Here is a 12,183-nt window from a genome sequence, read left to right on the forward strand (position 1 = left end):
AAAGAGTTGGACACAACTGAGCGATTGCACTGAACTGAACTGAACTGTAAATGTAGAAGCATTACATTTGCTGCAGAAAAAGAGCTGTAAAAATGAATAAAATTAGAATGTGACACTGTTTACTAACCTCTAGTTAGATACCATTGCCTAATTTTTTCCTTGAGGAAAAGAGAAATGAGGGACTTCCCTGGAGGTCCAGGGGTTAAGACTCCATGCTTCCAAAGAAGGGAGCACAGTTTTGATATCTGGTCAGGGAAGTTCTGCATGCTGTGTATGCACAAAAAGGGTCGGGGGCGGGGGGGGGAAGAGCAAAGTTGGAGACAAAATAGGTAGTTTGGCAGTGACAATGGGTTTTTGTTTTTTGGGTTTTTTGTTTTTGTTTTGACTGCATTGGGTCTTCATTGCAGAGCTCTGCGCACAGGCTTAGTTGCCCTGAAGCATGAGGAACCTTAGTTCACCAACCAGAGATTGAACCCATGTCCCCTCCATTGGAAGGCAGATTCTTAACCACTGGACCACCTGGGAAGTCCCAACAATGGATTTTTTTTCCCCAATGATGTAAGAGAACTATAAAGAGAATAACTTTTCACTTTGTAGTCCCCTGGTGTTTAATGTATGATTATGCACCATCCAGTATCACTGGTGGTCCCTCCTCTGAGGTTGGGGCTCACACTGTAGGTGACTAGTTCCTACAAGAAGTTGGCTAAACACTGCCCTTCTCCATGCATACCCAGCCTGCTGGTAACTAGAGTGGACTAATAACCAAAGGCAAGGTGTTGTTGTTCAGTTGCTCAGTCATGTCTTATTCTTTGTGACCCCATGGACTACATACAACACACCAGGCTTCCCTGTCCATCACCAACTCCTGCAGCTTGCTCAAACTCATGTCCATTGAGTCAGTGATGCCATCCAACCATCTCGTCCTCTGTCGTCCCCTTCTCCTTCTGCCTTTAATCTTTCTCAGCATCAGAGTCTTTTCCAATATGTTGGATGTTTGCATCAGGTGGCCAAAATATTGGAGCTTCAGCTTGAGCATCAGTCCTTCCAATGAATATTCAGTGTTGATTTCCTTTAGGACTGACTGGTTTGATCTCCTTGCTGACCAAGGGACTCTCAAGAGTCTTCTCCAGCCGCACAGTTCAAAGGCATCAGTTCTTGGGCGCTCAGTCTTTTTTATTGTCCAGCTGTCACATCTGTATATGACTACTGGAAAAATCAGTTTTGATTGTACAGACCTTTGTCGGCAAAAAGAGCGTGAGTGGGTCCCAATTGGCACCAACTCTAGTCAGTGCATCTGTGTCGGGACTGAGCACCACTGTGGCGACCACCACTTCTCTTCCCCTGAAACTTTCTCTGGAAATTCAAAGCTCACATCCATGTTCCCAAAGTTCAAGGGGCCAGCTGTGCACAGCCTGCCCAGGTCCAGCTCCACACAGTCTGAACATGGACATAGCTCAGGAGCAGCTCCTAGAAGGAAGGACAAATGATGGTTCATGGAAAGCCAATGTCAGCACCTCTGGCCTGGCTCTCCCTCCACTGACACCTTAACCTGCAGCCCTCAATCCCCGGGGAAGGATCTAAATCTTCTGGGTCAGCCACCAGCGTCAGCCTTCTAGAGGCAGGCAGCTAGGGGAAAGAAGCCTAGCCTTTCACTACCTCGAAAGCGGCGGGGTGAGCCTGAACTTTGGAATCAGATGGATCAGCGTTCAACCTGGCCTGTCGCTGAGGACCTGGACACCTTTCTTTGCTTCCCAGGCTGGGTCTTTTCATGTGGGAAACAGAGATAAAAATGACGATCTGATAAAGTTGCCCTGCAGAGTGGTGCTGATGGATATTACCTTACAAGTGCTCCATAAATACGCGTTCCCTCAGGCAACCTACTCTCTGAGGCTGTAGGGCTGGGGAGGTAGGCAAGAAGCCAGGCGCAGATCACACTGCACACAATGTGAACCAGCTGCCAGGGCTCATGGTGACTCAAACTCTTCCCATCTGTCCCTCGGGACACTGCCACTCCCTCCCGCACACACTGCCTGCCCTTCTCCTAGACTGTTCCTTCCTTACTGCCTGGCACGGGGAGTTGTTACTTCCTAATTATTTCAGTTACTTCTTGGAAAAATACAACCCTGACCCCTCAGTTCAGTTCAGTTCAGTCGCTCAGTCGTGTCCAACTCTTTGCGACCCCATGAATTGCAGCACGCCAGGCCTCCCTGTCCATCACCAACTCCCGGAGTTCACTCAGACTCACGTCCATTGAGTCAGTGATGCCATCCAGCCATCTCATCCTTTGTCGTCCCCTTTTCCTCCCACCCCCAATCCCTCTCAACACCAGAGTCTTTTCCAATGAGTCAACTCTTCGCATGAGGTAACCCTCACCCAGATACAAAAACAAAATTAAAAAGCAGTCATTTTATCACTGTATTTAGTTATTTAAAGCACCAATAAAAAAGTGAAAACCTCTCCTGTGGCCTTTTCGATGCCACCTTGAGAGGTCACCACTGATAACATCTTGATTCTTTTAGTCTTTTTTCTTTGCGTGTAAAGTCATCGTGATTCTTGTTATGCTACTTGCTAGCTGTGTGACCTTGGGAAATGACAGAACAACTTGATGCTTCAGTAGAGATATTAACAACCTTTGTTGGCTCAGACAGTAAAGAATCCACCTGCAATTCAGGAGACCTGGGTTCGATCCCTGGGTTGGGAAGATCCCCTGGAGGAGGGCATGACAACCCACTCCACTATTCTTGCCTGGAGAATCCCCATGGACAGAGGAGCCTGGTGGACTACAGCTCATGAGGTCGCGAAGAGTTGGACTCAACTGAGCAACTAAGCATATATAAAACTTGCAAAATGTTTAGAACAGCTCCTGGCACTCAGAGTAAACACATAAATAATCCTTGCGAATAATTATTATTATAGCATCTATGTGCATAATATGTCACATATACCATTTTGTTTACAGAAGCAGGATCAGTACATCATGCCAGAAGCAAACAGTCTTTTGCCTCTCAGTTCAAATCCACTCTTATTAGCCTGGCTTGATGATTCTGTAGCTACATCTTGCAAAATACCTTTGCCAGCCGACACACTCTTAGACTTTGTAGGTAGAGGGCGCTGGAGGGACAGGGCAAGCGAAAGCAGAGAGAGAGAGAAACCTCTCTTCCTGGTGGGGCTGCTATTCTTCCCCCGTCAGGCACAGCTGCTGGAGGCTTGCAGAGGACCTGCGGGACCTGAGAACTGGCTGGGCACCCAGTGGACAGTCCCCTGCTCGCCAGCCCTGCTTGCCAACTGTACAGGAGCTCTGGCTCGTGACACACACACACCCTCCGCCCCTCTGTGCCCTCCAGGGAAATTCTCTGTCATCTGTGGACACAGCACATCTTCAGCCAGTTCTGATTCCCAACCCTGGGGTCGTGGGGAGGAGTCTTCCAAATTTCTTCCCTCCTTGGGTACTCACCCTCAGCCCTGGAGACATTTCACCTTGAGCAGCTAAACTTTTCAACTAGTTAATCATTCTTCCTATTACATTTTCCCTTTCAAATTAAATTACGGATGTGGTTTCCATTTCTGACTGGGCTGTAATATATAATGTATATGTTATATGTATATTTGTATAATATATGTACAATATATACGTGTATATCGGAGAAGGCAATGGCACCCCACTCCAGTACTCTTGCCTGGAAAATCCCATGGGCGGAGGAGCCTGGTAGGCTGCAGTCCATGGGGTCGCACAGAGTCAGACATGACTGAAGCGACTTAGCAGCAGCATACGTGTATATGCATGCAAGCTCAGTCATGTCCAACTCTTTGTGACCCCGTGGACTGTAGCCCGCCAAGCTCCTCTGTCCATGGGAATCTCCAGGCAAGAGTACTGCAGTAGGTTGCCATTTCCTCCTCCAGGGGATCTTCCTGACTTAGGGATTAAACCTGCATCTCCTGCATTGGCAGGAGAGTTCTTTACCACTGTGCCACCAGGGAAGCCCATATATATTTGTATATATGTTAACATATAGTAATATTTAATTGGGGCTTCCCAGGAGAAGGAAATGGCAACCCACTCCAGTATTCTTGCCTGGGAAATCCTATGGACAGAGGGTGCTGGCAGGGCTACAGTCCATGGGGTTGCAAAGAGTCGGACACGACTGAGTGAACAATATTCAGTGGGGGGCTATAATCATACATATTACAGCTCGCCTTCTTTTTACTTATCAAGATATAATGGGCGTCATTCCAGGTCTGTACGTAGAATTGTAATTCATTCTTTCAATTCATACCTAGCATATCGTCGCATACGTGTAACATTTACTTAGCCATTCCTCTCTGTAAGGAATAATTTCCAACTTGAGGAGTTTATGGGTAGTTTCCAATTTGGGCTACTATACATGGTGCAGTAATGAACATGTGATTTTGGTGAACATGACTGTTTCTGGGGAAAATTCTTGGAAGAGTAATGAATCACTCTGTCCCAGAATTGTGCAACTTTTGAAAGATGTGGTGAAGTTATTCTCCCTAACAGGTTAAAATTCCTCCTCAGTGTGTTCCTAAAGTACGTTTTGGTTTGCAAATTTTATTAGAGATTTTCATCCTTAGTTACTTATGTACTGAAAAAAAGAAAAAGAAATAGGACTTTTAAAAGGATGTTTATGATGAAAGGAAAGATAAACACTTACACATGTGTAACAAAAGTAGGAACAATGAGAGAGCCTATAGAAGAGAGAGGAGTTGAGAATTCTAAACTCTGGCTTCAAAATAGAAAAATGCTACTTGCTGTAAGCAAGTAGCAGCAAGTCCACGGGATTTTCCTGGCAAGGGGCCAGGATGACATCTTGCTTCAGGACATGCTAGCCCTCAAGCACCTTGGTCTTTAGGCAGGACTATTAAACACTGCCCTGCCTGTACCCTGGGAGGCCAGGCATCAGGGTGCTGCAGCAAAAAACAGAAATGAATGAACGGCCTTTGGCATACACCAGCCAAACAGGCCTATAAGAGTTAAACAATCTTGGTTATTCTTTAGCCGTTGCTACTAACAAACACTTGTAGCTAGACTTGTCCTTCACAAAGCTAATCAAAGCTAATTGTTCTCTGACTTCATGTGAGTTGTGCTCTGAACCTGGCATTCTTCCCCCTGTACTCTTTTGTACCATTCTGTGTTTCAGAAAGAAGGTCATGGGCGGATAACTTCAGCGACACCAGATCCCATTGCTGAGTTGCCTGATGCCAGCTATGGCTGTTTTGAACATTTGCAAAAAGAAAAAATGCAAGACCTTCACGAGGCTGTAAAACCTCTCCCCTTTCCTGAGAGAGGAGGGGCACACTTCTTGAGGAGTTAGTCTACCGTGTTTCCCTTTTGCCTGGTGTAAGTAATAAGGCTACTCTTTTCTGTTTCCTCCAAACTGTTTTCGTATTTCTGTTCGGCATCGCTGGGCAGGCAGCCAAGATTTTGGCAACAAGGTGCAGGTGGACCCGGAAGGTGTGATTGTTGAGATCTGAGAGCCTGTTCAGTGCTCCTATATGTGTTCTCTTCCAGCTGCTGAATTATTTTCATCAGAAACTTCCTACTGAACACAAAGAGCAAACAAGGGGGAGTGGCTATATCACCCGCAGGGATGGTAGACCTAAGGGGCCAGTGCTAGAGCCTGAGGAGGTTGAACCCACCTAACTCTTCTACAGACAGTTGTGCTTCCAGTTACTGGCAGGATGAATCATGTTTCCTATAAATATCAGAACTGTCCTTTTTCATATTCTATCTTTAACCTGGTTGAAGTCATTTCTCACAGGCTTGAAACTGTGGATTAAATTGTCTTGTCCTAGACCATTTCAGGGTGATAACTCAAGTGGAAAGGCCAGGCTTCCATTTCCAAGAACAGAGTTGTTATTGTTGTTTAGTCGCTAAGTCATACTGACTCTTTGCAACTGTAGCCCACCAGGCTCTTCTGTCCATGGGACTTTCCAGGCAAGACACTGGAGTGGGTTGCCATTTCCATCTGCAGGGGATCTTTCCGACTCAGGTATCAAATCTGAGACTCCTGCATTCTCAGGCATTGGCAAGCGGATTCTTTACCACTGAGCTACCAGGACAGCTCCCAAGAAACAAGATAGGATGTAAATTATCCAATGCAGGCTTCTGTCCTTCAGGAAGTATTTTCACAAGAGCGGTGTACTGCACTCAGGAAGGTCAGGATCATAAACTTGGAGCTCAACTGAATAGAGTTGAAATCTGGTCCTCCCTACTTTCTAGCAGTGTGACCTTGTTTATTGCTTAGCATCTCTGAGCCTTGATTTTCTGATCTATAAAATGGGAATAGTAACACCTCTCTATCACTATTACAGAGTCCTCATTTTTAGCCTCAGCAAGTGGCTAGACCCAAGGCCTGGAGTTGCTAATTTGGCAGCAGCAGCAAGAAGCCCCTAGCCAAAACAAACTCACTGTCTCCTGGCCACGTGCCCGGATCTGGGATGCTAGGAAGGCATGAGTGAGGATAAGGTGGGGAATGGTGAGGATTCTTTCAAATGATGAAATAAGCAGCAATGCAGAGTGATCAGATATAGTACTGAGCTTTCGATTGTGCGTTTGGAGGCTGGAGAAATAGCAGCAGCCATGGGTGGGAGTGGGGTTCACAGATGTAGAAAATTGGGTCTGCATTTGAACGCCTTGGTTTATGCTAATTTATCAGAATAGGCTTGGGACACTCAGAGGCATCCCAAGGCAGTTTCCCATCTGCAGACATCCTGTTCCAGGCTATATATCAGAGTGGTTACTTTGCCATAGGGTGGCTCAGGACAATAAAAAGTGAGCCAACAAAATTATCTCTGCCTTGGCAATGTTAATTATATCACCACCCCAGAAGCAACTACCACCGAAACTATAGCAGGTACTGCTACTGCTAGGTCACTTGTCGTGTCCAACTCTGTGCGACCCCATAGACGGCAGCCCACCAGGCTCCCCCGTCCCTGGGGTTCTCCAGGCAAGAACACTGGAGTGGGTTGCCATTTCCTTCTCCAAATTGATGAAAGTGAAAAGTGAAAGGGAAGTCGTTCAGTCGTGTCCGACTCTTTGCAACCCCATGGACTGCAGCCTACCAGGCTCCTCCGTCCGTGGGATTTTCCAGGCAAGAGTACTGGAGTGGGGTGCCATCACCTTCTCCAACAGCAGGTACTTGTTCCATGTATTTCTGTATCCCTTTTCAGACTTATCTATATATGTAGATAGATGGATATATGGCACATATCATGTCCCAGTTTGTGGTTTATTCTTTAGTTTTTCAATGTGGGGCCCTACATGGGAAACCTTAAAAAAGAAGGGCTAGCTTTGCGGTTTAGAACTAAGATGGCGCCTGGCAGAAGAGATGAGGGCGTGGCCTAAGTTTGTTAAAACTTTTGATTGGCTCTCTTGATTTCTGTGCACCTGGACAGCGCGGGATCACCATAGACTCTTGTTACAATGAAGCACATGATGACTTGACCTTTAATGTGATTGGTGCAACTATGGCATATTACAATTTGACCTTTAACGTGATTGGCCCAACCCTCGCCAAACCCCCTTGCTTGCCTATATAAACCAAGAGCTTGCAGCAATAAAGCGGAACTGCTTAGACAGAACCTCTGTTGTGCCTGGTTGTCTCTCATTCGCGGAGGGGCTGGGTTGGCAGACAGCAGGCTCACCTCTCGGGACCCCTCGGCTTTGCTGAGGGAAGTTCCACTGCCTTTCTCTTTCTGTGGAGCGCCCCCTGCATTTCGACATTGTTTTGATATATTTAAAATAGTCTGGAGAAGAGAGTGTTTCTGCTTAGATAAATTCACAAATGATAGATCTGGAATGGGTTAGTAAAGAAAAGGTAAGGCTTTTTAAAGAAACAGCTCTGACCTTTCAGTTTGAGAGCATAGAAAATTCTTCCACAAAATTCTGGGCTTAAGGGAACACTGAGCTAACTGTGACATTTTTCATGTTCCTTTGTATGTATTAGGGCTTCGGGTCATCTGGAAGGAGCTGAGGGTAGGCAGAAAAGGGGCAGGCTGGGGACCAGGGGCAGACATGCTGCACACCACAAAAATAATAAATCCTAACCTGGCCTTTGAAGTCATTCCAAAGAAGCAGCAGGAGAAGAGAATAGTTTATTGGGTATTTATGTTCATACATATGATTTACGGGCCCCAGATTTTACTGTGGCCCCATGCAAACACTGGGCATACCTGAGGATGCGGGCTGAAGAGGGATGCAGGGGGTGCTGGCAGCGCTCTTCAGAGGTCTCCTCTCACCCTCCTTAATCCCCTTGGGCTCCCCACCTTGCCCCCTACCTTCCCCTACCCCCATGAGCTTGCCAGCTGAGAGGGGATGTTCTAAAGGTTCACACCTTTGTGTGAGGGGCTATGTTAGGGACTGCCATCTACTTGGAAATTTTAAGTTTCCCCACCTGGGGCCAAGGATGGGGGTTCTGAGAGAAGATGAAAGCCTGGCTCCCTGGCCCCTGGTAGAGTGGGACTCTACAGATGATTTCCAGTCGAGAGTTCTCCAGCCAGACTAGGCTGAGATAACAGGCATGGCCTCAGTTTTACCTGCCTCCTCCTCTTCCCTATCGTGCTCCCCTCTTCCTGCTGGTGTCTCAGAGAGCACTTCTGAGCAAACCTCTGGTGTCCCAGAGAGCACTTCCTGAGCAAACCTGTGGTGTCCCAGAGAGCACTTCCTTCCTGAGCAAACCTGTGGTGTCCCAGAGAGCACTTCCTTCCTGAGCAAACCTGTGGTGTCCCAGAGAGCACTTCCTTCCTGAGCAAACCTGTGGTGTCCCAGAGAGCACTTCCTTCCTGAGCAAACCTGTGGTGTCCCAGAGAGCACTTCCTTCCTGAGCAAACCTGTGGTGTCCCAGAGAGCACTTCCTTCCTGAGCAAACCTCTGGTGTCCCAGAGAGCACTTCCTGAGCAAACCTCTGGTGTTTGAGAAAATACTTCTGAGCCTCCTACAGAAGATAGGCTTTGGTGATGGGGCGGGGCGGGGCGGTCAGTGGCGGGTAGGGTGGTGAGTTTTGTTTTTGTTTTGAAGGAAGGAGAAATTACAGCACGTTTTGTATCCTGAGGGGAATGATCTGGGAAGGACTGGGGGTAATGGAGATGGGAGGGAAGGTTGTGGAGGTGACAGCTTTGAGTAAGCAGGAAGGCACAGTCCCTATACAAGTCATTAACTCTTGGGAGTAACAAGCGCAGCTCACCCATTGTTGACTGGAGAGAAATCAGCAAAGGAGGCTTAATGTGCAGGTGGGCAGGGAGACTTGATGGTAGAGGGTAGAAGTCTTTTCCAATCACTTTCCTTAAATTAATGAGACCGTCACATGAATGTGAGGGACGTGAGGATGATAGAGGTCTGAGCAGACCAAAGAAGGTATAAAATAATCTGAGAAAGCAAAAGCCTGTCAGAACTAGGAAGTGTCACAGGATTTCCAGGACACACTGAACATCTATCTGAGGTTTGTAGTCATCGGCTTCAAATGAGACCAGGTCTGTAATGTCTTTTTACACCAGCCACAGCCAAGAATTTTAGGGCAAACCTGGAGTGAACGGACTTATGGCATCAACCAGAGTTTGGATTCTAGAGTTTAGATTCTAAAGGCAAGGGTGTTGAGGATTGGTACAAGAGAGTGAGTTTAATGATGACACACAGGAAAAGAGGGAGAGAGGGAGGGAGGGGCAATGTTAACATTGGAAAGATGGCAGACAGGGCCAGTGGACTGACTGGAGGCCCTGGTAGCCCTGAAGACAGCTAGAGGGGGGTCCCAGAGGAAGTGAGACCAAACAACTGAACGGGAAGAGGTGGTTGTCAGAGAGGGGCACACTTGAAATTGAGACTTGGGTGGAAGTACAGATACTGGTAATGACAAAGTGTTGTGGATTTGTGATTGAGAGGGCATGGAGGTGAGGCTCACTTAAAGGAGGTAGGGAAGATCAAGGACAAATGCAGTGTGAAATAAAGGGAAAGTGTATGCCAAAATGAATTATAAATGAATGAACTCTCCCTTTTGGTGTGTTCTTGTATTTCCCAAATATTCCACGATGAACATATATCACTATATAAGCGGGAAAAAGTTATTAAGTAAAATCAAAGATACTACTTGGAAGTAAACAGGGAATTTTTTTCTTTATTTATTGGTAAGGCAATTACTACTATTTACAAGTGGTTGGTTCACAAAGTTCATAGAGTTATTCCCGGTCAAGAATTGTACCAATATTTCCAGGCATCTTAAACAAATATTTTAAATAAGACCAAATGAGAGATGTGAGTTTCACAGTCTTGAGGTATACTTTATTTTAAGAAATGCCTATTGTAAAATGCACCTATATTTTATTTGTTGTATTTGCATTTGCAAAAAAAAAAAACTGAAATTATCTATGGGATAAAGAGGAGGGAGAACGGAACATTCAGTGGACAGAAATGGAGGCAAGACTCTTCTGGAACACTTTTTCTTATTTTTTTATCTTTGAACAATGTAAAGATAGCACCTGTTCAAAAATACATTTAAACAGTAAACTTCAATACAATCTAAAATTGTTAATAGAAAAACTTTCTTTTAAAATTTTGTATATGCAAAAGTCATGTTAAATACAATGTTTATATTGCCAAATGGGTCTTTCTTTAAACAGGAAATTCCCTTAGTGTTTTTTAAAAAGGGTTCTACTTTCAGAAATTTAGTTTCTGCTTAAAGATATAAATATGTCACTTTTACCACATCTTTAAGAGCAAACTTCAGACTTTGGACAAGACTCAGATCCTAACAGAAAAAAAAAGTTAGAAAAACAACTTAACACATACAACATCTCACCAGAGGTATGGAGTTGAGAGGATGCATTGGAGCAGGTTCGATACAGATTAACCACTGGCCCTGACAATAAACCTAAGCATTCTAAGCCAGGGACCTAACCTTCTACAGTCAGGGACCAATCCCGAGGACCCTGGCCGAGAAAGATGCTGTGTGCAGATTTCAGCGCAATTCAGGCCACATTTGAAGGGAGTCTTCCCATTTATGTGTTTTCAGGTGAAAGAAGCAACCGATTTTCTTCTTTGCTTTAGTTGGTTTGAGGTGGGTGTTCTGCATTTGAAACGTCCTGACCCCAACATGGAATTTAATACAAGATTGTAAGTTTTCTGCTCCCAGAGCAGCTGAATGTGTCTGTCTTCACATTGGGCTGTCATCTCCCAAGAGCCAATCCTGTTCATGGCCCAAGAGAAGCAGCTCCTGCACAAACACCTTCCCCACACTAAAGCAAGAAATGAGTGTGGCATGGACCAAATTTTAAGGGAGGACAGAGAGAGGGGCAGTGAACCACCATCTCATCATCAACCAGTGTCCAAAACAAGCCTGTGCAGAGGAGACACAGAATTATAACAGTAGGTGGGCATATACAAGGGAGACTGGCAGTGGTTCTGAGCTAAAAGGAATCTTAAAATATACCCGGTCCCACCTTTTATTTCACAGATGCCCAAATCAAGGCCAATCTCTTTTTTCTCAGGGTGCACAATTAAACTCAAGACTGCACTCCAAGGCTTCAGTAAAGAAAGCTTTTACTATTTAGACTTATCAGAAAGAAAAAAAAAAAAGAGAATCTGTGTTAGAAAACTGGGCAAGTTTTATTACTAGAATGAACGGCCATTGATTTCTGTGATGCCTGGGAGGCTGGAAGCGATGACCAAAGGGTCTTTCAAGTCTAAGAACCAATCAAAACTCTCTTCCACGGTCACTGTTTTTCCTGTGGTGCAATGAACACTGCTTTTTTACATAGTGTGAAAGCAGCCTGAAGCCTCTGGTTTTTAATTTCATTTCTGGAAAACAAAAAAGAAATAAAATTCTTCTCTGATAATAATTTTTGAGAATATGAAAATTTTTATGACTTTCTAACAAACATATTCCTAGCAATGTGTATTGAATGCGTACTCTGTGCCAGACATGCATTTTTAAGGAATTACATCATTTAATCCTCAAAAATAAATCACAAAGCAGGTACAATTATTGTCCTCACTTTACAGATGGGAAAAGTGAGACATAGAGGAGCTGAGGAAAGGGCCTCTGAACCATTAATAAGTAGAATTCTGGCAATCTGACTCCATGTGTTCCACTTTTAATTCCTGTGCCACTCTGCCTCCTATTTTATGTCATTTCATTCAAAACCATTTCTGTTATTCTCATTTCTATTTAAGAATCA

Source organism: Capra hircus, chromosome 2 (genome assembly GCF_001704415.2).
Source record: "Capra hircus breed San Clemente chromosome 2, ASM170441v1, whole genome shotgun sequence".
Classification (NCBI taxonomy): Eukaryota; Metazoa; Chordata; class Mammalia; order Artiodactyla; family Bovidae; genus Capra; species Capra hircus.